Here is a 26,507-nt window from a genome sequence, read left to right on the forward strand (position 1 = left end):
ACCCAACTCAGAGTGCCTAAACTGTCAGATTACACATCTTACATTTTTCTTTTTAGCTGTTGATGTAGTTGGTAAAGCTTTTGATTGTACATACTTTTGTAATTGTAGAGGAATTGCATGAGCTCAAAGAAGAACAAACAAATATATTTCCTAGATAAATATTTCCTGCATGGAAAGATACACTCATCAAGATACCCCTAGAATGGTTAATTATTCACATTATGTTTCTGAGAAGGACACTTCTGAAACGTGGGAAACATGGCATCTGGGAATATCCCAAACACAGGAAATCTTATGAGCTACTTAAAGGCATTCTTTTCATGAGAGTGCATGACAGCACTCATAAGTCCAATAGCAAGCATGGAAGTTTTTAATAATTTTTAACAGGGTAAATTAGTTGCTTTTAATTACAGTCATTCCTAGACTGACTGCACCATGTGGAAATACTCTATGACAGCAAACCTTCACTATTCTTTCCAACCACTTAACAGATGTGCTATTTTATAGCACAAAATGGCCTTGGTGTCTCATGTCAAGGATGGCTGCTTTTTAGCAACAGCAGTAATTGCTCAACACAGGGGTGAAGAGCATTTTCAGAGTGCTCAGGCTGTAATAGAACTAGGTTATGATAATGCTTCAAATGTGAATCCTCTTAAGGGGTATCTCAGATGCCGAAGAATTGGATAGAAATCTGGGATGTAATAGGCATGTGAGATGTAATAGGCCTCATGTGAGGCCACTTTTCCGTATAAACTTTCTGTGTTTCAAGATTATTTTTGCTGCCTTCCACATACTCTCATGTTGATAGCCAACCATCTCTTTTATGGCAATGTAAAATAAAACAAAGAAAGAATGTTCCTGTCACTGCCACAGTTCATAACCTGGCATTGAGGTGATTTATTTCTTTTTAAATCAGAGGACTTGCTTGTTTTCATATGAACCTTGAATCACAGCAGGGTTAAATATTTCCTGTGTTGTAACCCCAGCCATAAATTACATGGTATGAAAAGCTGTGTCAGTCCAAGAGTTCACTCGAGGATGAAATCGGGGGAGCAATGACTCACATTTCCACTGCTTCTGAGTCAGTGACCTTGTTCCCCTTCTTCTACCCCTTCTGATGCTTACTGGACCCTTTGCTGAGTCAAATGAGGTCTCTGGTCCTCTGTCACCAGAGCCACCTCTGGCACCCAGTGTGGCATGGGATGTGAGTCTACAGCTGAGATTTGGGGTGCAGTTTAGGAGGCAGGGGGAGGAAAAGGACAGTTTTCCATCTCAGTGATAGAATCATCTTAAGCGTTAAGTGTAATTTTATCCTCAAACCCACTCTTATTTTAGCCTGTAAGCCATTTGCTGAAAAACATCTTACTGCTTTTTGAAGTGATTCGAGTCCCCAGGTAATGCCATCTTAAAGAAGTATCTTAGTGGGCAAATTTTGCTGACACAAACTCCACAACAAATTTAGAAAAAAACCACAGGTGCAGTGTGGCAAATAATCTGAAAATTCCTTTCCTGTCACAGGGAGGTGGTTATTTGTCTTTCGCTAGTGTAGTATCTTCTCTAGTTCTCCCTCCTCTCTGTCATTTCATGGAAAGCAGCTACCCCAGGACTGCTGTTTTCATATTTGATGTGGTAGAATGAAAAAATGAAAAAACATCTCTTTTTGTTTGACTGCTTTGTTTTGTAAAATACTTCCTTTCTTCCCCTCTCTTTTAAGGTTCATCTGTATTCCAGGTCTGTTTCTGCTCCCAGATGGTACATTTCACAGGCATGGTTTACTGATCATTTTAAAAAGCCTTTTAATAAAGTCAAAATATAACAGGGGAAAAAATATTATTATAGAAAAGCATAAATAAAAGATTTATTTTTCCTTAAACATAGATGCTATTGAAAGGAATAGTGATGGTGAACATGGTAGTAAATGTTCTCAGGAGGAAAGGTCAATGACAGCAATATCAAATTCTCATAAAACTGTTGTTTCTCTAAATGAAGCAATGAAAGGAAAGAAGATATTAATATCTGCTATGTGCTGTTAAGCATCTGTAAGACCTGTTGCAATAATGATACTGAGCACTTCTTGTGATCTTGAAGTGGTTATCGTGTTTACTTGTTCTACTTGTCCTCTTCAAATAGAACTGAAAATAAGGGTGGTATAAAGTTGGAAATAAATGTGTTTATACAGGTCCTTGTTTACAAGGAACTATATAAACATACACACGATGCTATTCTGCAATTACCTTTTGACTTTTATACTGGGAAGTCCGACGTGAAACTTTTACATGAAACTAAATATAGCATCTGTATTTCATGCATGGAAGAACTGAAGTAAGTAATTTATTTTATACATATAGAAGTAATTAACTGAATTAATTGTAACATAAATTGCTATATTGCTATATCACAGAATCATTATAGGTTGAGGTTGAAGAGACCTCTGCAGATCATCTGGTCCAACCCTCCTGTAAAAGCAGGTGTCTACAGAGATTTTGAATATCTCTAGAGAAGGCAACTCCATAGCCTCTCAGGGCAGCCTGTTTCAGTGCTCGGTCACCTGCAGAGTAAAGCAGCTTTTCCCCATATTCAGATGGAGCTTCCTGTGTTTCAGTTGGTGCCTGTTGTCCCTTGCCCTGTCATAGACACCATTGAACAGAGTCTGGCCTCATCGTCCTGACACTCACCCTTAGGATATTTGTGTGCATGAATTACTATATATGTAAGTAGTTATTTATTAAGTAGTTATTTATTAGGTCATAATCAGTGTCTTGTTGCTTGACACAGATAAATACCCTGAAACTAATGGGCTGGACAAGCTTCATTGCACCATCATCTCTTGGAGAGCTCATCTTTGCTGCAATACTCATTTGCGCTGAACCTCAGGTGGGAATCTGAGCCCAGAGGGGCTTTTTCCTAGGACTTTGTTACCTCCTTCAGGATAAGAGCTGTCATTCAAGTGCTGCTGATACCCACACTGGTAATTAAGTTACAAAACCTCATAAAGCAGTGAACCTAGTCCCTCTTTTAATTGAAACTGTTATTTTGCTTGCTGCATTTTCCTGGGTGATCACTCCCACTCGAGCTAAGTAATTTCATGGCAAGCTAATTACAGAGCACTGGCTCCACCTGTTACAGAGTAAACAAACCCTGAACGTCCAGTGTGTGGATAAAAAAATGCTGGACAGACACTTGAACCAGAACTTAACAAGATTAGTTTTGTGAGCAAATCAACCACGGAATCCTAGAATGGTTTGGGTTCAAAGGGACCTTAAAGATCATCTAGTTCAAACCGACACCTATCACCAGACCAGGTTGCTTAAAGCCTTATCAAGCCTGGCCTTGAACTGCAATATATAGTGATGCAATTTAATAGTATGTACATGTACACGGAGGGGAGGGATGGAGAACAGAGCAACTCCTGCAAGACTTGATTTTGTCCATAGAGTTGTAAATGTAGTTTAACATTAAAATGTTCTCATTTTCACATCCTGAATAGAATACTTCTATGCTTCACAATGAAACGGTAGGTGATGTTTTACATAAGAATAGTTTCTGGGATGGCATGAGTGACAGAAGCAGAGCCACTCTCTAAACAGGAAAATAATTGCAGTCAACAGGTTGATGTGTTTTATTTATGAAAGCAAATATATCTGCTTTTACCATGATAAACATGGAACAACCTGAGTGTGACAATTTTGAATACTGTGCATCGGTTTTGGTTGGTACAGTTACAAAAGACTGAAAGAATTTTGTGAGAATATGCCATTCTGCCTTAATAGAGGATGGGAAAGGCATAAGCTGGGAAAATGTGGTGCTATGGAAAAGTTCCTTCTGAGCAACTTGGCTGTGGCAGTGTGTGTGGATAATTGCAGGATGAGTCTATTTTCAAGTACCAAACTACAGAGAGACATCTGCTCTGCCAGGACTGAAATCAGTCAGCAAAAACGCTGTGAAGCTGGAGAATCTTTTTGAGAGGGTGAAGAGGGCACAGGATATGCAGTGGTCTGCTGTGACCCAAAGGTAGCCTGAAGGAGCTGTGCTCTCCAAAAAGCAGGAAATTGCAAGTCCTGGAGTATCAGCTAAGCATATAGTTTGTGGAAGCCATTTACCTTCTGAAAATCCCTCTCAGTGCTGTTGGAGGGAAGAGAAATGCATTGCTCATCCTGTGCTGGACCTGCTGAGATAACTGCACCTGATGGTACAAGGACTGCAATGCACAGACCCCTTTGAGAGCAAAAGACAATTGTGGTACCTCCCCTCCACACAAGGTCATTTAAAGGAGGTGATGGCTAAGAGGGGTGAGCTGGGCAGGCCAGAGATAGCCCGCCCAGTGTCCCGGTTACATTGCACTAATCTCTTTAAATCCTGAAACAATGGGCTTGTATTTAAATTGCAGGCTCCTTAGCAGAGGATTATTCTTTGTCACATTTTCCCTTCCTATTGTTGGGACTTCACATGACCACAAAAGAACCCCTCCCACCTGCAGCATAAAATTACTGGTCTGAACTGCAGCAGAGCAGGAGGGCTTAGCTCACTCTGCTCCTCAAGAAGCCGTGTTAACAGGATTTAATGTGCCACTTCCAAGGACCCCTCTCCCAAGAGTTCCTCATTCTGAAAGTGTCACACTGGGTGCCAGGTACAGCTCTGTTGCAGGACAGTAGCTCCACCCTTCCCGGGAAGCACATAGGGTGACTCTCCACACTTCTCCCAGGAACAGCAGCAACAGTGGGGTTTCATATAGCAGGGCAATAAATCAGGCCAGGAGCCCGAAACCTCTCTGCCAGGCACGGATTAGGCTGGAAATTAATATTTGAACCTTACATCTGCTTCCTCTTAAAAACAAAGAACCAAAAAATCCCCAACCCACACACATTTCTAAGCAGCCTGCCTTGTGAGTGCTCACTGATAACAAGTCTTGCTCCTTTCTTTATAGCACCTCACCAACAATTACCAAGACCCCCCCCAGCTTCCCCTCACTGCTACAACTACTCATTACCAAGTCTGTGTAAGTCTGTAAATAATGTGAAAGATCTGAGTTCTCTGAGGTAGGTGTTTTTCATTCTTTCTACCTGCTGAGACCAGAACACTAGAGAATTGATATTAAATGTGGATTACTAACCTGGCCTTAGCTCAAAAAGCAACAATATAAAGAGCCCTTACCATTAAATAGGTATTGGCTTATTAACTGCCTCAGTTAGAATTGTTATAAATAAAGACTAAAAGATATGAAAATACTTTTAATAAGGTTTTCAAAAATAGCAGTTGCTCAGTGACACTAAGCCATGATAAAATAAACAACTTCACCTCCTCAAGAACTAAATCAAAACCAATAAATAATTAATTGTAAACCCAATAAAAATATGCTTGCTAACACGTAATAAATAAACCCTCACAGCAAGGACCACCGATTTATTGCATGTCAAAGAGCAACACTTCTGGGAAGAGTCAGATCTATTGTGTATAATTTGGGCACTTATTGCAGGACTGGGTGCAAACCCCATCGTGTCCCAGGCACAACAGCAGTGCAGTGACACAGGCAGAACGATGGTATGTGCCCCTCACCTCAAAGGGGCAGAAAAGCATTGCCCTGGCTCACCTAGCAAAATACTGAAGGGTGGGAATCATAATTTTAATCTGTTAAAAGAAAAATTCTGGGGTTAGGAACTGGAGACTCATCTCTTCTTGCTGAAGGTATATATTTTCACACTGTTCCTAAGGTAAATTTGATGAGATAGTTATTCCATTATAAAGTAACCAAAAGGATTCAGCATTCCCTCTTTTTAGGCAGGAAATCCATTTTTAACTCAGTTGATTCGCTTTCCTCTTTAACTCAGTGGAGGAATTATGTTTGCTGTCTTTTTCTAGTCCTGGGATAGTTCAGTTAGTCCAAGCAAAATCACACCTCCATCAGAAAAAACTGACTAAACCTCCTGTGCAGTATGTACCTTAACAACTATTTGTTAGGAAGCTCTGTTGGAGCTTCTTCAAACAGGTAATAGATATTGGGCCACAAGTTCTGGACTTATGTAATTTTTACTTCACACATCTACATTCTTTTTCAGACTTGGACCTTTAAAATCTTCTGTTCTTGTTCCCAACCAATAGAAGGCAAAAATTTATTTTTGGTCTTCCTCTGTGTGTTTACATATCTAAATAAGTTAAGAAGTTCAGCCTGAAGTAATGTAAACAGTTTACTCCTTCTTGTTCATCACACAACTCATGACTGTCTCAGTTTTTGATCCTGTGGGGTGAGCACACAGCACATTGGCATTGCAACTGAAGTTCAGGGATTACACATGTGAAAACATTGAAGAACACAAGATCAAGACACTTGCTTCAGGTTGAGAAGATATAATGTCATCTCTGTATGAACAAAACAATCTTTATCATTGCTTGTGATGGGAACAAAGGCTGTGGAAACAGAAAAATGAAATTTGGGAGCATCCACTTTCACTGGGTGATGAGAGAAAGAGGGAGAGTGTTCTACCATCATCTTTAATCATCTTAGGGCCTTGTAGGGAAACAATAGCAACACTGCTGTGCACCCTTTTTTGGTTTCCTCTACTTATCTATAGATGGATTTGGCTCAAAGAACCAGCATGCGGAAGAACCATGGATCCAGATTAAGAAAAGTGTAATCAGCAAACAAAAAAATTGGAGAATATAAAGGAAATACTATAATCTACAGTGTCTGAGGAGGTCTGGGGAACAGCACAGAACGGCACTAAAGAGCACAGAGGTTTAATTGTGAATAAGTGGAGCCACAGAAGTGTCCATTGACATATAAACCCAGCACAGATTTTTCAGCACAAATTCTACATAACATTCAGTCTTTGGAAATACACCGGCCCTGAGCTTGCTTGCTTTGCAGAGGGAAATAAATGCTGTGAAAAGTTTCAGTGATCATGATAGCAGTATTTGGCAAGACTAAATTCTCAAGACAGTCTGGGAAACTCCAGCCAAAAAAAATACTGTGGGCTATTTCTTAAAAATGATGTGGTTTAAAGGACAGAGACAGAAAACTGCCTGTGCAATTCATCCATAACACAGCCTCTAGCACCAACGAGATCCAGGTTCAGAAAACAGATGCCGTCACCACTGCAGAACAGGGAAAAGCTTTCTTACACAATGTACTGGGGCTTGTGAAAACTTCTAGGAGCTGAAGTAAGGTCACCTATTCTTTCTTTCTGGAAGACAATAAAAGCTATGAAAAATTACCAGCCAGGGTTTTGGAGTTTGGATTTAAAACCTCCGGGAACTGGTTTTAAACCATTTGATAACTTCTTTCCTTCATCTGCTGGGGGTTGCTTTAGGCTCATAATGGCCTAAGGTAGTTAGTAAAACACCTTTACCCACTCTCTGGGACCTTCATGGCTCCCTTGCGTTGCGAGCATGGTCTATGAGGACAGTCTCATATCCTCCCTCCTCCACCTTCCTGCATGGCTGTGCAAGGATGAAAACATAGTCAATCCCATGTAAAACAGCTGTAGTTGTTTTGTTTTGTTTTAAACTACCTGGTATTCAAGCAGAACTTGTCACTAGAAAGAGTATAGGGGAGTTCTCCTAGGGAGATGGGGCTGGGAGAAGAGACGGTCTGCCTTAGAAGACAGCTTGTTAAAAATCATATGACTGGAAGTTTCCAAGGCTCTGGAGGAAAGGAAGCAATAAATCCAGCTGAAAGTCAGAAAAGGCAAGTATAAGCACAGTTATATGTCAATTCTTTTTTGGAGTCTGGGCTACACTGAAAAACTAAAGAAAAATCATTGAAATAATGTAATATGTGGTTTTGTCAGCAACATTTTGTGTATTCTAGATATTTGAAAGAAGTGATTTTGTTATAAAAAGATATGAGACTAAAACCCTGTCCCAAGCTTTGGAAAATTAAAATTGGATCAAATTTAGTGGTTTGGCACTGTCTCAAGTTGAATAGCTTGGACTGGGAAAGGGGCCAGTAGAACGTCATAGCCAGGAGAAACAAAGAACAAGAGGTATGCGGTGTAGCCATTGCACATCAGCTAGTGGCCCATAACAGCTTATGCTAAGGGGAAGAAGTATGGGTTCTCAACCTGTAAATATCCTTTTTCCTCCAAAGACCTTTCTGTCTCCTCCACAGCACTTGTCAAGGCTCCCTAAATTCAGTGAACGATCACAATGTCCCGTTCTAGTCAGACAATGCAGGAATTAAAAATGTTCCTTAGTCCAAACTCACATGTAAGTTATATTTTCAGAAAGGTCAAAAGCAACAGGGAGGAATTTAAAGTAAATATAGAAGAATGTTATTGCAATTTTTTTTTATCACGCAAGTTAGCCCATGCATAAAAAAGAAACCAAGAAACCAGCATACAATCAAACATCTGTGCTGAATTGACAGAGACCTGTCAGCAGTGGGAATATGTAGTTGCTGCTGGCCTGATTAGACCTTTATTCAAACACATTCCTATTGAGGTAAAGGCAGTCTAATAGGTAAAACAAAAGCTGTGCATGCAAGCAAACCAAAACAAGGAATTCATTCACCACTTCCATGGGTAGGGAAGTGTTTAGCCATCCACAGGACAACAGTGCTCCATCCTGTGTAACAGTTATGTGGGAAGGCAAACGCCATCATTCTGAATGTCCCTCCCCTTCCTTCTTCTTCCCCCTAGTTTTTATTCTGAACATCCCTTTGGTCAGTTGGGATCAGCTGTCCCAGCTGTGTCCCCTCCAAAATTCTTGTGCACCTCAGCCCACTTACTGATGTGTTGGTGTGAGAGGCAGAAAAGTCCTTGACTCTGTATAAACTCTGCTCAGCAGTATCCAAACCATTCCTGAATTATCAACACTATTTCCATCACAAATCCAAAACACAGCCCCACACCAGCTTGTGTCCTGAATCAAACATCCCCAATGTGAATATGGCCACAGCAAAGTCCTGATTAAATCTGCCAAACTTCAACCAGTGAACAGAAATCCGTAACTTCTCTCTGGAGCCCCTCTCTCTTCATTGACTTCCAGGAAACAGAATGCAATCAAGCTCCATACTTCAGCATCTTAGCTTAAAGTTCAGTGGTGTAAGTGTTGACCCCACTCCATGGGCCTACTCTCACTTAAAATAGGTTCTGCTAACATTCGGGACATATCACATGATCTTGCTGGTTTGTTTGTTTTGATGCTTGACCTTCACCTTATTTTGTATTGTCCTTATTCTTAATGTAAAAATAACAAACTAAAATAACAAAATAAAAATAACAGACCAAAAATTATCTCCCTGCTAATATTGAACTTTTATATCTGAAGGGACTGTTATAATAACAAGGAAAGCTTTCCAAGCAGCAAAACCCAAAAGATTTCAGACTTCCTTTTTTGTTGCTTATTAAGACTTCCGACAGTCTTTTATTTTTATTTTTTTAATATCCTTTTTCCTTCCACTGTCTAGCATCTCTCAGTCATTTTTAAATTTAAAACATGTGTGTCCCAAATATGATTTTATGGCAATGCATCTTGTCCTAACCTGTGTTCTTCTTTGTTTGTTTTCATCTTTTGTATTGAAGTCACTGGAGTTTTCTTCCATATTTTGCATTATTTAAGTGGCTGTGGGAAGGCAGTGCAGCTAATAAGACACATCGGACACTTTTTCCTATCAAAGAGTAAGCCCAGCTGTGAAGCTTGAGCTGCTTGAGCAGCTTGGGCTGTACAGAGCTCATTAACCTCATACATTAGAAACAGTGTGCCACAATTATTGAAGCAGCTGTGAGCAGAGGAGCTAAAAGGTGGCTTTGAGCTCACTCCACAGGACCAGGGCCATGGGCAGGCTCCAACAGTGGAGAAAACACTCGCTCCAGGCTCTGGGGAGGAAAAGGATACAGCACAGCCCTCTTCTCCCACAGATTTATACTACCTGTTCTTTTCTGTGGTAGTGGACAATTTCCCCCACCTTTGTCCTCTGACTCCATGCCCTGACCCCACAGCTGCACATCACTTTTCTCTCATCTCCTCTGCCTCATGGTGCCTCTCACAGCAGGATTCCTGAGCAACAGCAGCCCACTAATACTCATGTCCAAATGTCTGTTTGAACAGCTTCACTCTTCCAAATTATATAAATAAACCAAGGATGTGCTGTAGAGCATTTGATCTCTGACCAAGCCATTAGTTGCTATTATCTAGATTTTGTTTTGTAGTGATAATATAACTGAATTCTCTTGGATATGAAGTCTTGTGGGCTTGCTCTTTACCAAGAACCAGACTGATGCCCTGGTGACAAAAGTTTTCTTCTTCAAGTTCTAATATTCTTTTTTTTCCCCCTTAATTTTCATTTATGTCTCTTCTGATCAACATGCATACCCTTTTCTTAAAAAGCTCCCATTTAGTATGGTATTAGTTAGCTGGGCTGTACTGTTTTACTTTGGGTAAGAGTTAGCCAGCTGTGGTTGGGAAAAATCTACCAGACTGGCAGTTTTCAGTAATAAATCTCCTGGCTGAATGTATCTTCTCAATCACAGAACTACAAAGCCCACATAAGTCTTTAGATCAGAAAGTTGAACTTGTCTGTTGAAAGTTTTGGTCCTTCAGTGTTCAGGCTGGGGACTTGCCTTTGTATGGTGACCTCCTGAATATTCTCTCAAGCATCTGATCATGCAGGCACCTGCCCTTCATTTTGCACAATGTATGTGAAGGTATAGTTTGATATTTTCCACATTTTCCCACAAGATGGCACAATATTCTTATGAACAGTGCATGCTAAAATATGGAAAGCTTTCTGCGTATGACAGTAATACAAGAAATGAAATGAACACACTCTATAGAAGTCTGAAGTTGCTTTATTTCACTCATAATTAGTTGATTTACTCTGACCATTTATCTTGGAGAATTTTGCCTTCTCTCTTAATTTCTTGTTCTCCTCCCATCGCTTCCTCTCCCAGTCCTCAGAGGACCTGTGTCCATGCCTTGACAAGGTGAGCTTCCCACAGGCTGGAATGTCACTGTGTGATTCTTAAAGGACAACTTTTGCGAACTGTGCCCTTTTTGGCTTGATGTTCACTTCATCTTGTAGGTAAAGGACAAACCATTTCTGGTGTTCAATGAGGTGAATACTTCAAGGTCCAGGCTGAGCATAGGGAGAAGAGCAGAGACAAGTGTTTTTCTCATAAAAAAGATGTTTAGAAAACTTGGAGTTGTTTTCTGTTTGGGTTAGTTTTTTGTGTGAGTTTTGGTGGGTTTTTTTTGGTTGTCGTTGTTTGGGGTTTTTTTGGTGTTTTCTTTTTTTTCTGGTGGGGGGGTGAAGTGGGGTTTTTCTGGTGCAAGACGTGCCATCAGTTATCCCTTGTTTCACATCTGTGGTGACACACTTTTCATACTTCAGACTTCCTGACAAAGTTGTTGCAATCTGCACAGGAAGGCACTGGAATCCAATATTTTATCAATGATCTGTGTACAGTTTGGTGACAGAATTGGAAATTTTTTTTTGGGATATGTTCAACTTTGAACAAAAATAGATTTGAAATTACTTCTAATTTCTGTTATGAAGCATTCCTTGGAGTTGTTTATTTCTGGGTTAGTACTCCAAACCACCCCATGAACAAAACTTGTGATGTATCATCATGGGTACAATTTTGGACTGGGTGACATACAATTTCGGACTGGGTGACATACCTTAGATGTCCTAGGGATTGTGGTCATGGAAGAAAATCTGCAGTGTGAAGTGCCTGCCTTGGTTTAGTTTTAAAAAATTTCAAAAATTAGCATTTTGCTATGACATGAAAATGTCTACATAAATTCCTTTTGGAATGAGAGAAAAATAGTCAGAATATTTCATAGCATAGTGAGCCTTTGACACAGTTTTGGTTAAGTTATTAACCGAAGTCATTCACATTGAGTAGCCCTGTCACAGAAAACACAGAACCCTGCAATAGCATCAACATTCAAGAGAGCGAGATATTACATCTCCCAATGCCTCTACTCACATAAACAGTTTATTCCATTTTTCCTCACCTTTAGTCTCAAGAAAAACCTAATTTTCCCTGAAAAAAAGAAAAGAGAATCAATTACATCAAGTGAGAAGGAATTTTCTTAGGTCTTAAAGGATATTTTAATATTTAAAAAAAGTCTTAAGATGTTTAGGTGGAGAGTTGGTTTGGTCACCTTCTTTAGTTTTTTTGTGTAGTGGATGGGGCCAAGCAGCATGTCTCGACCTCTTTTTCCTGCATAGCTCTGTCTCTATATTGTGTAATTAAACATAATGCAAGGTATGCTTCTACTGTACACACTCCTCATGTCTTGGACATATGTCTCTGTTTTTAATATGTGGCAAATAGCACTACAATTTCATTCTGTTATTCAGAGAAAATAAAGACAGAGCTCACTGATATCAATTTTGTAGAAATAATAAGAAAATAAGCTGCTAGCCTACCTTATTAACTTAGCCAAAATATTTTTCATCATATGCTTGCAGAAGCATAAACACATCAATAAGCCTATTTGATTGTGACATAGGATTATAGTTATCAAATCAGGTGGAAAGAGAGAGAGAAAGACAGATAGAGTTAATGTTTCAGCACCCTACCCAGTGCCTAAGTATTTGAGTCAATAAGATCAGTAGCGGGAGGAGAAGGACCTGGGAGAAGCAGGCAGCTAATCAACTACTCTCCTGTTGTCTGTAAGTCTTTTTTTCTCCCTCAGACCTAATAACAGGCACTGAAAAGCAGGTTCACCATTAGTGCTTTCCTTTTTTTCTTGCACACCATGAACTTTTTTTCTCTTCCTTAAAGTTTGCTATGGATTTTTTCTGGAAAACACATGCTGACCTGCTGCAACAAGTTTCACTGTTAGAGACTCAGCACTGCTCCTCTTTGGGTAGGAATGTCCCATTCCTGTGCCTCTGTCATGCCATTGCATCCCTTCTCCCAGGCAGAATGACTGTAGGACATAATGGTCTATTCAGAAATGTGTTCTATTTGCACCCTTCAAATCCTATTATGTTGGAATTCACATGACTTATTTCTCATGCTCTATTACAGGCCAAGCTTCTTTATCCCACCCTGTATTTCCTCTAGATCAGTGCAGCTTCATCTCAAAGCAAGTGACAAGCCAGAGACCTGCAGCGCCACTGGCAGAGGTATGTTCATTTTGAATTGACTTCAAATAAAATTTCAACTGAGTTCAATAAAACAAACATTCTAATTTGGGAACATCAACACTGTTTATTTCAGTCAAAAATGTTAGAAAAAAATATGTCAAGTTTCCAAGATATTATTTTAAAAAGAAAATGATAACATATCATCAATTCCTTTGGAATGGAAACTGTGATTCACAGTCTTAGTCTGCCCAAACTGGGCCCTGTCGCCCCCACCTCATTGGCAAGGACAACCACAGAACCTGAAGCAACTCTGGACTGGCTTGTACCCAAGCTGTTGAAGACAAGCAGTTCACAGCCTCCTGGCACAGAGCACACCAGCTATGTGCATGCTGTCTGAGCTTTGGTGTACGTGGCCCCTCTTTTTGGGGCCCCTGTTGGCCTGGTTTGCATAAGTTTTCAATCCTGGGTCCAGAGTGATGAAAGGGTGGTGATGCAGCCAGCAGTGAGTTCTCTTCACAGCTAAAGGTGTGTCGTGTATCCTCTTTCATGACAGGGCATATGTGAGGCATTTCTACAGAGAGAGGCTGGAGGAGGAAACCAAACTTGTTCTGAGGCAAATGATCCTGCTAGCTGCATCCTGGCCTTCTGCTGAAGGAAATAATTTGACCCTGTCCACCAGGGAGTGAACAAGCTTGTATGCAATATGGAAAAGCAGAGGACAAGGATTCTGTCCTTGTCCTTGTCTGTCCCAAGAGACTCTTATTCAGAGCCAGGTATTTGAAACTGGTCTTCTGAAGTCAAAGACCTCAAATTCCTTCCTTTTTCCAGTCATGGCAAGATGGAGAGATCTGGGGATGAGAGAAAGTCCATCTGAAACTTCTTTTAGCTATGAGGGTTTTTTTAAAAAAGGACACTCAGAAGGTGTTTTGACTTCTGTACACATCATTTCAGGAATACTTTCATACCTCACCTACCGTTTCTATCTCACCCTCTCACTAGACCTAAGAGAGAGAGGCTTGCCAGTAAACAGTCACATGTTATGAAAAAGGGCATATGAAGTTATGGACACACATTTTCCTCTCTGAATAATGAAATGAAAACAAAGAATGGGATATAAATTTTAATACAGGCATCGGTGAAACAGTTTATGACCTCCTGCTGTGCATCTGTGGCAAGGTCATGTGGATTAGTAGTGTATTGGGCTTCCACGGCAAGGTTTTGGTAGCAAGAGGGACAACAGGGGTGGCTTATGTGAAAAGCTACTAGAACTTTCCTCTATGTTTGAAAGAGCCAGTGCCAGCCAGCTCCAAGACAGACCCACCACTGGCCAAGGCTGAGCCTTTCAGCAACAGTGGTGGCATTTCTAGGATAACACACAAAGAAAGGAGGGGGAGAAATCCTGCACAAATGCAGCGAAGAAAGGAGTGAGATACATGAGAGGAACAACTTCTGCAAACACTGGGGTCAGTGAAGAAGGAGGGGAAGAAGGTGCTCTAAGTGTAGAAGCAGATTTCCCTACAGGCTGTGATCCTTATGTCAACCCACGAGCCTTTCATTATATTCCCCCACCCAGGTACATTTGAGGAGGGGATAGAGTGGCTTTGGTGGGCACCTGGCATACAGACAGGGTAAACCCACCACAACTGGTTACCTTTCTGCTACTACATGATTTTTCCCAGCAAGCTCTTGAGAAGAACAGTGGCTGTTGAAAAGATAAGACACAATTTTTAAGTCAGAATTTAAGAGAGGTTGTTGGGTTTGGGGCTTTTTTATGTCACCTTAAACAATCTTTCCCTCCTGTTCTTCTTCATTCTAATCACTTGGGATTTAAATGTATTCAAGTCATGGAGAGATAAAAGAATGAATGTGATTGCAATATCGTGTCTCCTGTGTCTCAAGCACAAGCAGCGAGTTTCCTCCTGAGCAAGGTTATTCTTTTCAGGGTGGGGAAGGATAAGGAAAAATTTGATTTTCTTTCATGAGGGACTTGTGAGGCACATTGAAAGCCCCTGTGTTGCATAACCCCTGTACTCCAGTGTTGCACACAATGCTAGTCCTTGTCATTTCCTCATGCTGCTGCACTGCAGTCTCCTTTCACATTTCCTTCTGCACCTATCCAAGTCCAAGGAAAGAAAGACTGTGTAGGACACAGATGACACTACAGGAGGGCCAGCAGCAAGACTAGACTTTGCAGTAGGCAGCACTCATTGCTGTGAAGAAACATGCTTTTCTGTAGCACCTTTTCCCTCATTACTTGTGAAGCCTGGGCCATCCAGGGTGACTTTGAGAGGCAGCCCCTCAGCCCCACCCAAAAGGCTGTGTCAGCTCCCTGGGCTGGTTCCCACCAGGACTAGGAGCAAATCACTGATGCCAGCTCCACTGGGAGGGAGAAGCCATGGGATAAAAGAGCCAAAGAGTTCCAGAGGAGGGGCAACCACTAACATCTGTCCTCAGGGATGCCAAACATAGAGTCGTAGGTTTTCATCCTACACAGTGTAGTTGGGTTCAGGGGCTTCAATTCTTGCAGCCATCAATTGTATCTATGACATTGGACCTGGTAATTTCCCTGCAGCTGGGGGAAGCCAACCTCCAGATCACCCTGCTGCTTTTAATAACACAATAAGGAAATCCCTTTGTGATAGGATTTTACAGACAAAATGCTTAAATACAAAGAAGAGTGATCAGTTTCTTGACCTCAGGCCAGTTTGCAGGATGGAGAATTAGGTCTATGCTGAGATCTGAAAGGCACTTAATGAAGCAACTAGACTTTACCAAGCGGGGGAAATAAGGCAGTCCCAAGTGAAGGTCCTGGAGCATGAATGATGCATTGGCACTGTCAACTTGGTAGACCATCCAGAGTACTAAATTAAATACATTTGAGGCAGAAAAGAGTATGAAACCCTATTTCAGAGAGTGCAAAACATCGTCTAATGTGGTGACTAAATTAATGACTTCATTTTACAACTGGGAAGACCTCACTGGATAACCTCATTTTATCTGAGTTTTCCAGAGCAGGCACCATTCACTCAGACAAATTATTTGTAGGCATACTTGGGCAATGCTGTAGCAAAAGATGAATGGATGCAGTGGATGGGTGATAGCACAGGAACCCTGGTCCCAAGGGAGGAGCTCTGGTTCCATGATATCAACTTAAAGGCAAATCAAAAGTCATTGTAGCACTGAAATGTTGATCCACATTTAGAGCACTATATTACATCATTGATAGTTGCTAAATATGATTAATGCTATGTTGATCTTGAAGGAAAGTGTGTTGGTACCTTCAAGAAATTTTTGCAAAAGCCAATTGTGCTCAGCTGACTTGCCTAAAGTTGATATTATACGAAATTTATTATTTGGCATTTGGATACTGAGTGAAACAAACCACACACAAGTGACATTTTGATTTTTCCAGTGTGTGACTCCAACTTTGTGAAGAAGACTAAAATTGTGTCAGATAGTAACTGTGTCATCCCTTTTTGACATTGTCGTGAATAATAATGGCTAAACAACTTTGTATTGGGCATACAAAACAGCACTTTCAGATTTGCAGAGAGAATAGATTGCCTAAAGATGGTAATTTAGTAAGGTAAATTTGGATCTCAACTAAAGGGCACTCAAGCAATGTAAATGATAATACTTGTCTCTGTGGATTTTACCTTTAAAGAGTACATATCTCTGATTTTTCTTTCCCTCTATAGACTGAGGAATATGCATTGCCATATAGCTTCTTATTGTTCCCATCAGATGCTTACTCTGAGAACTGCTCTAACCAGGATTATAGTGAAACTAAATTAAATTTACATTCAAGAATACATTACATCTGTGGGTTTTTGTTGGCTTTTTTTATCAAGTTACCTTTCTAGAACCAAGCCAGTCAAAAAGAAAGAAAAAAAAGGGTGGGGGAGTTAGTTTACCTGAAAATACTTTGCATTGAAACATCCCTAATGTAGTAGCCTAGACCTCAGCCCAAATGCTAATCCAGACTTGTACTGTCCCAGTGGGGAAACTTTAGCAATATTACAGAAACTATGGTGAAAATCTCATCAAAGTGGGAATATCTCGTGTGCTGAAAAAGGTAGAGTTCTCTGGGCTTTTAAATTATTGCTCTTTGTGCTTTTTTATGTTAGAAATATACAGACAATGCAGCAATTTGTCTCTCTCTGCTGCTGTAAGGTGGGATAGGAAAATCTATCAGTGTCCTACCTTCAAATTTCTCATTTCTGAAACTCAGGTCTGTTCTGTGTCTGTGAATGAAACCCCTTTCATTTTCATGACTAATAATGGTAAAAATATGTATTTCTCTTTCATGATAATTTTAAAATTTTGAGCATACTAAATTGCATATGAAAAGAAATACATCATGATATTTCCTCTGGAAAAGGAAACATCTTTTAAATTCCAGAGAAATAATAATGTTTTTTGTTTGTTTTGAAATGGAATTGAAGTCAAGCCCTGTGCGCTCTTGCAGAGCACACACTAGAGCAGAGACTGGCTACTGCAGTGGGCCTTTGACATCCTTCTTGAAAAGTCAAGGTTTAACCTCCAGGACTGTATTTTTCCTGTTCTGTTTCCTTGATGAGGCTTTGTACCACTTACTTTCCTCTGCCAATATGGTCAAAGATTACTGATGGCAATGTTAGTAGGAGATAATTAGCAGTGTTTGAGTTTGGGTGGGGTTTTTTTTGTTTATGCCTTGGTAAGGATTTTTTCTTCCGATGATTGTTTTAAATTTGATAATTGTGCATTTCCTGATTCACTTAAAAAAAATAAAAGAAGCTGAAGTGGGTTTTTCTGTTGCTTTGCTTTTGATTTGTTTGTTTGTTTGCTTTTTCTTTGTTTTATTTTTTTAATTTACATAAGCATGTAGCCCTAGACACTCCCTTAAAATCAGTAAGCTGAAAGAAGGACAAGTAAGGTAGAAAAGGAAATAATTAAATAATCCAGAGAGATGGATAGCAAGGCATAGTGAAGGCCTTAAGTTACATTTATTTTGGGCAGTTATGACTAACCCTGTGCTGAGTAACAGGATAGGAGAGAAAACAGGATTTCTCCTGGCTCTGTGGTGTTGACAGGCAACACTTACACGTCTTGGAGATGTATAATCTGGAACTGAAAGTCAGAATTTTCAAGGATATACTTAGAACTGAGCAATTAGTCCCAGGGGAAATGCCTGACTCCTCATTGCTTATTATATACCTGCTCAGCTCCCACCTTTCCTTGTGCAAAATCAGTGATTTTATTCTGTATTATAATTGCAATATATCCTTGATTTAATCAGCAATCATATGTGTTACACAAGGACAATGACAATTTCAAAGGTGTTGAGTATTTTAGTCTTGATCTGGCAAAATCATTAAGTGGAGTCATTACCTCCAGCATGGACACCATTTCCATGAAATAAGCATGTTGCTTCTGCACATGAAACATCTGCTCTTTTGGAGTCAGAAAAAGCCTTCAGAAAAGAGTGCCAGGGAAGCAAATAGAAGGGGAAGAGAGTGGGAAGCAAGTGCAGTGCCTGGGAGCACTGTATGAAAGAGCAGTCACTGCGGTTTCAGGAATTAGGGAGGCCATGTACCACCAAGTGATGGCTTGATCACTCTCTAGCACATACAACTTGCTCTATGGTTTTGGAAAGCATGGATTATTTGCGCAGTTTCTGATCTGCTTCCCAGAAAGCTTGTTGGAAATCCGGGCATTAAGAATAGACGTGTGCTCTTGATGCTCTGGGGTACTGGAGACACCCTCCTGAGGGTGGCAGGTATGACATGGGAGCACAAACCTGTGCCCTTATGGAGGTGTCACTGGAGGCCATCTGGCATCCTGTGGAGCCTCAAATGGCAACATGTGTAGGCAACTGAATTGCATCTGTTGTCACAGCAGATAGTGAAAGCACTGCATCCTGCTAGGTGGTCCTGGATGCTCAGTCAGTATAAATATTTACTCATTAATGTTAATCTAGGTAAGAAAATCTGCATTTGAAGAATTCGAGATTCACGTCTTCACAGTGTGTAGGCTGACAGGACACTTTGCTGACTGCCAGCAGGTTATATTAAGATCTTTTTAAAGGAGGGGCTTCCTGTTTCTGCATGCTTTGAGCAATTCTGGTGGATAATCCAGAGGAAATCAAGAAGAATAACCTCTAACTTTGCTTTCGACCTACTGAATGGCTTCAGATAAGTCTAGAAAGAGAATGGAAGGTCTTATTTTTCAGGAGGAAGGAGAAGAAAACAAAGCCCAGACAACCTTCTAATCTAGTCTGTGGGAAGCAGCGTGAGATAAAAGTTAAGGTGAAGATAAGTCAATGTATAATTACTGCAGAAATTAGTAGGTTGGCTTAAACTACATTTTTCCCTACCAACTATCAACATTCATCTGCTAATAGAAATGGTATCTGCAGACAGAACTGATTTTACATAACTTAAATATCTCATAGGAAAAATATTTGTGTTTGTCCCTGATGAAAATGATGTAAAAATGCATAAAATCTGTTGAGACTAGAAATACTTCTACAAGAAAATTTGCTAGGTAGACTACTTGCAGAAAGAAAGCACTGGAAGAAGTCTGGCATGATCTGAAACTATTTTTCACCATTTGACATGATTTGAAATTATTTAAGGGTGCTGTGAAATGATTACTCAAAGCTTTCCATCTTGGCCCGACTGTGAAGTACAAGCTCTGAACTGGTGGAGACAAACTAGTGAACTGCAAGGAAGTACAAGCAGAAGCAGAAGCTGGGATGAGGACCTGCAGCAAAGTGACAGCAGGAAAATCAAATGCAAGTTACTTGACATGTTGTTATTCACAAAGATAAGGATTTCTGACTCTGAGAGTGATGTCTCCCTGCAGAGCCACAAATGAGAATGAATAGCTTCAGTGAGATCTCAGTCAGTGTAGCAGAGGAGGTTCCCATGTCATGGAGCTGAGATTTTGTAGGTGAAATCACAGAACTAGGACTACAAAAGCAAAGGAAGAGTTTTTCTGTATATTTCTGGAGTATTTCATTGTATAACCTTTATGCTTCCACTACCAAAAGGAGATAGGATCCAACCTGGCTCTTGTCAGTACGCATTAAAAATAATTTGATTCTAACCTCTGCTACTGTCTTGACTAAAAAATGAGTGACAGACTGACTGACAGAGGAGAAAAAGTGTACAGGACTTTGAGCTGCAGCAATCATTACTGCATCAATATTAACTGAAGATGATACTGGCAGCTCTGAGAAACACAGAGAAAATTGTGAACAGGCTGACGTAGGTATGAATTGTTCCACAGATCTAACAAAACACCTAAAGGTACACACAGATGAGCCACAGACCAATGCACAGTTACTTAAAGGCAGTAGAATTGAGAACAATTGGCAGACACAGCTCAGCATATCCAAGCCATTATGGCAATTTTACAAAGTGGGCTTAAATTAGAAGGGAAGGATGTACAATCAAAACTCTGTCTTTCTCTGTTTCTTACTTTTGGGGGGTGAAAGAGTACTGCCTTATTGCACTTCCCATTTCCAAGCCTGCTTAAGGAAACTCCCTCTTTTACAAAGAGTGAAGACCATGAGTGTATTTTAACACCAAAGGGATATCTCACTGTTAGGTACAATACCTGCTCCTTGAAGAAGAGTAGTCAGGAGATGCTAATTCATTTCTCAGTCATACATTTCAGTCCAGCAATCTGTCCAGTCATCCTACTCTGCAGTAAACAAAACCAGAGTCTGCTGGATTGAGCAGCTGCAGAGAAATCCAGACAGCCTTGTGCATGCAGTGATACTCTCTGCCATAGTCTGTGCTGCACTGGGTTGGTCTGCTGAGATGCAGCCTGAGTGGATTTCTGCAGAATTTATCTTGTGAGTCAGTTGTACAATGGGAGGCCTCTGCATGTTAAACAGTTTGAAGGAGTTCAAAACTCTGTTATTTTAATGCTTCTTTCACTGTTTTTTTTTCTTTTCACCTCCAGTTTGTAGCAGGGCCCAGGGTCCAAAAAAATGCATGTCAGAGGAGTGGGACAGCAGGTGGAGGGAAAACTGGAGGGACAGTCAGACTCCCTATAAAGAGATTGGAAGTGTTTAGGGGTCTGGGTGACTGGAACAATATGGTAAGGTCAGCAAGTAGGCACATGAGATCTAAAGGAAGAGCAGCTCAAGATTCATCCTGGGCATTGGAGAGCAGGAAGATGAGAAGCTCCAGGAGACTTCCAACTCTCCTTTGCCTTTACTCATTCTTTTCTCCACCCTGAAAATTCCCAACTTCCCAGAAGCAAAATGCTTGCATGGGACCAATGGGAAGAGGGAACTGGTGGAAAGAGCCACTTGTACTCATGTCTCCCCTCTGTCTTCTAAGTGGAACAGAATCAGGGAGGCCCTAAGAAAGTAGGAGGAGAGAACCATTAACTTCTTTGATGCATGTATCTCCTAGACTAGGACAGAGAGAACTCATAAGCACCTTTAATTGCTCCAAGAGAGAAGTGCAGTGGAGGCTTGTTCTTTCCAAAATTGTCCATGCTGAGTTGCTGGTTTTTTCCCTAACAGAAAAAAAAAAGTGTTGCTCATTGTCAGTGTTGTTCATTGTTGCTGGTACAAAGGCTCTTCTCAGAGCTCTGGCAGCTTTTGCAACATTATCACAATTTTTCATGTAACTGGTGTTTGGTTGCATAAGGTAGAACTGTCAGAGCTATAGCAGGAACAGGGAAGGTTTTAAAGCACAGTTTTCTGGCATGTGGGCTCTTTTGACCTCCTTTACAAAGAGTAGTCTTAACTAATGGAGTTTTTCTGGTTCTAGATAGAATGGTCTAAGGCATCACAAGGCTGGAGATTATGAGATGTTGTGAAGGATCACACAAGGACTCCTATTCCATTTCAGAGTAATATCAGGTAGATTCTTAGCAAGGACAAGCCATAACCCAAATGACTCTGCAGTGAATTAGATTAGAGACAGACCTTCTTTGTGAAGGAGAAGGAAACTTCATGTGGAGATTATACAGGTGGAGTCACAGCTCTGCAGCTACTCCTGAAATGACTGTTATCACACCTCACCACATACCCTACCCAGACAATAAAGCAACTGCAAATTACCACTCTGTGCTCCTCACATGCTGGAATGCTGCTCAGAACTCACCTTCACTGGCCACGACATACCACTGACTTTGCCCAAAAAAGGGGCTTCCTCTCTTAGAAGAGAGATTTCTAAATTAACCTAAGTATTAGAAAATCCTTAGAAATACTGACAGGTGTCTGTCATATTTAAGAAATAAAATGCATCTTGCCAGGCTTTTGGAAGTGCTCAAATATGGACATTTGATTTTTAGAAAAGTAAAGGAAGAACATTTCATTTAGAACTGAATATGTAGGCTGGTACCCAAGAGCTGAGAAATAAATCATTGTATTATTGTTGTCATTCTCTTTAGACACAAGAAGTTCAGCATGTAAGCTGTATTTTAAAAGTTAACAAATTTTCATATAGAAATATAAGGTAAGAAGTTTAAACAATTTTAACACAAAGAACTGTATAGAAAGAAGTACTATTATTAAAAGCATTATTGAGGGAAAATTTGTCCCTGCCCCAGAAATAGCTTCTTGGAAAATATATTCATCTCCTCTGGAAGCACAAATATTGAACCTCTTTTATAATAGTCAGTGGTGTTTATCACCACTTTAGTGATGAACAATCACCTTACATTCTGAATGATCCATTTCTTGTGCCTGTTTGTCATATCAGTCTGACATAATTACACTTGCAGAGCGATGAAAACATGAGTTTGTGGAGTTATTGTCTTTGAAGTAATCCCTATTTACCCTGGGATATAAAATTTAAATCGCATCCTTCCTGACATACACAACCTCACCCGTAATAAGAGACTCTGTAATCACAGGGGAGTAAACAAATCTGGTCATAATAGTTAGGCAGAGAAACCAAGCCTCCAACTTCAGCTTCGTGGCTCATCTTCATTTCTCAAAACCATTTGAAATAGAAAAAAAGGTGTCAAGTTAACAACATGCTGAAAATAGAAGCTCTCAAACCTTCAAGTCAAAAGAAGCTACAAACTAATTCAAGTGGCCTTGTAACTTCCCTTCCAGCCTCACCTAATGTTGCCTAGCCTTTCCCAAGACAGTAAGAGTTGGGTTTCCTGATACTGCAGGTTTTGTGACTACACTAGGACAGTAGCATAAGAAAGAAAAAAAGTTATAAAAACAAAGCTGTGTGCAATAATGGGAGACATTTTTTTTAAATTAAGCACTTAATAGGGCCAGTTGAGTGATGGAATTATAGCCAGCACAGTTTCTTGCAAGTGTTTACTTTTGACAAGTGTTTTTGTGAAGACAAATTGTGTCAAGCAGCACATTCAGCCCACATACTTGTCTATTCCCTGAGGATATGAGGGCTGGCCTTGATATCCAAATGAGGTCAGGGGAAAATTTCCATCTCTTTGCATTATCGTGCTGCTTTTAAGAAATGAAGAAAAGGAGACACCATAGGGCTCCCAACAGCTGGGGACTGTGTGGCTTTGACTTTGGCCAGCAAAGGTCTGATGTGCAGAATTGAAGAGCCCTCTGTGTGTAGCCTGGGGTTTCTGGCTGGTGCTGATGGAGCTGGTTTGCCAGCAACCTCCCTGCAAGTCGAGGAACACACAGAGCGAAATCAAAGACGGCCAGAACAGACTCCAGGCTTTCAGCAGTAATATGAGATTGCCAAGGACATAGCTCTGGATGACACACCTAGGATTATTTTAGCAAATGAGTGTTTCCAATGCAATGTGGATGCACACAAAGATGCAACAGCCTCAAGAAAAACAACGTGCCTCATGTATAGCGTTATGGATAAGATTGGTACTGTTGCAACTGCACACTGTATAGCTGCATAAGGCACAATGCAAACTATTGTGTATTGCTTATAAAACAGTTTAAACTTCATAATCAATGAGAAACACTTTTCCTATTTTCATTCTAACATAATTTGCATTGTCATAGAGTACTGAGGCGTCAATCAGAAAAGTGACCAGACTGCACCAGGCACTGAACAATCCAGGGATTGTTACAATGCAACATTCCTAATAGCTCTTCCTTGAGTTCAATTTTATGTGCAGTGAAATGTTATAATTAGGACATAGCACCTAGCAAATAAACCTGTGTTTAGAGAAAACAGCCTAAATGTATTTTCATCAAATGTACAGGAAGCAATAGACTACTCTTAAAACTTACCTCACAAAAAGGAGACACCAGCTAAATGACTCTATTGTCTGTGTAATGAAGCTGTCCAATACATTCTTTGGGATAATAAACAAGCACTCTCGAGTGAATCATAACAGATTCTTATGTGCAATAATACAGGGACAGTTGAACTAAAAAATGGCTCAGACACTGAAGTATTTGCCCTTCCCAGCTTCTTCACTTGTTCTGGAAATCAGTTTAGAGATTGCTTGATTTTCCTGGGCTACAGGCAGGTTGCATGCTTTCCCTCTGCTGTTTGTTTGGTTCGTTTTTAATGACCTCTTTTTGCATTTCCTTCCTCTTTCTTCAGCACCTCCAGGGCTGCTGGGATAGAGGGAGGGAAACTGCATCCTGAGACATTTCTTAGCAAGGAGGGACCATGTGCTGGAATTTAGGTTGGATGGGTACATGCAGAAGTTGCTCCTCTGTGCCTGGGTTGCTATTTTTCTTTCTTTATGATAGCCAAACTATTTTAATCTTTTTCAATAGTAATGATGTGTGCAAGGAATGATTTTGTTTATTGAAGCAGTTAGACCATAATTACAAGGAGAGGGTAAGGGAAATGGCTTTTTCATATATAATTTCTATGGTAATAATACTCAGATTGCTATGTTTGACAAGGAGGAAAAAAACCACAAGCAGGGCAGGAAAGGTAGCTAAGGAGAGTGATGAAAGCAAAATGCCTGGTTTAGTCTGAGAGGATGGGAATAGGTAAGACAGAAATTGCAGGCCTGCCTGATTTCTTCCCTGGATACCTGACATGAGAAGCAGTGTTGGCTACAGCCCAGTTTATAGGACCATTTCACAGACTGACTTCAAGCCAAAAAAGCCTGTTGGGTTTCTGTGTTCCATTTGGTTTGCTGCCACAAAGAAAGAATACAGCAGCCAGCAAACATCCAGCAACTGTTGACCTCCTCTTCTGCAGCAGCAGTATGTTTTATGGATGCATCAGCAGGTGGAGGCTTTTGGGCATAAATGTAGAGAGCTACTAGAACTATGGAATAATATTTTTTGCTGTTTTGTCACACGAGCATATTTGGAGGCATATGGGGGACATGACCTGGATATTCCCATGTCTGTGATCTATTAATTTATGCAACACCTGCTGAAGTGAAGGGTGGGATTAATTTTGCTTGGGTCTAAATGCTTGCCATGTAGTCACTCTGGACTCTTTTTATGCTTGCTGGACAGAAATTGATATTTTCAGCAGGCAGATAGTCTTGATCTCCTTAAGTGTCCCCTTGAGTTTAAGTGAATTAGTCAGTGTCTTTTTCTCTCTCTCAACCTCACAGGGTGGTTAGATAAAGAGCCCAGATATAAGTGCCTATGCTGTAAATAACTTAAATGAAATCCCACAAAAGATGTCTGGGCCTGATAGAAACATGATGCATTGATAAGGATTACTCCTGCAGTCATTGGCAGCACTGTCTCCCCTGCTTCTAGGTGGCATGGTTACAAGTAGTACTTTGCAGAAAGACTTTTCTTGGATCCTAGCAACAACAGCTACCAAAATAAAAGCTGGAGTTTAACGAGCAATGCCTTCTAATTGCTAGAATAATAATAAAAAGAAAAAATGTCTTGGCTTGCTAAGCTTCTCAAATCTTTTTTCTTTTTCCCTGCAACAAGCCTGTATTTAGATCTGCTGTCACCATGAAGTCAAAATATCAGCGTTCTTCTCTGCAGAGCTTAAGACACATTTAAAGGAGGAAAACAAACCTAAAACTCATACTCAGAATATAGCTAAATCTCTTGTTTCAGCTTGTTTTTATATCTTTTATGGAGCAGGAGCATGGAGAGAGCAGCTGTGCTGAACTCACATACAACGTCCATGCAAGAGACCAGGTTACCACCTCAAAGAGATACTATCCCAGTGTCAGAGTTCCACCTTTGAGGGGCTCTTCACTTCCTTTTGATTGCAAATGTATTTCAAAGGTGTTTCAGCACTCTTTCTCCCCTTATAACTTCCCTAATCATAAGATTTTGTGGTATTTTAGGAAGCTGCCAGTATCCAAGGCAAGAGTAATGAGGTATCTTCATGTTTATTTGAGAGTGAATCTCTTGTGAATAAAGGAGGATATCTAAATGTCAGGTGTCATATGTTGTTCTAATTCATTTTCACAAATGAATTCACTAATTTCAGTTATAAGATTATAAGATTTTCAAACTATGCATCACAAGAGTTTTCTTCCATCACCAGCAGTTCCTGGTTGCAGATCAGAAGGGCTTTATATCGCCAGCATGTGATGTGTTAGTGTACACTGCTCTTCT

Source organism: Manacus vitellinus, unplaced genomic scaffold (genome assembly GCF_001715985.3).
Source record: "Manacus vitellinus isolate BGI_N305 unplaced genomic scaffold, ASM171598v3 scaffold_5_pilon, whole genome shotgun sequence".
Taxonomy (NCBI): Eukaryota; Metazoa; Chordata; class Aves; order Passeriformes; family Pipridae; genus Manacus; species Manacus vitellinus.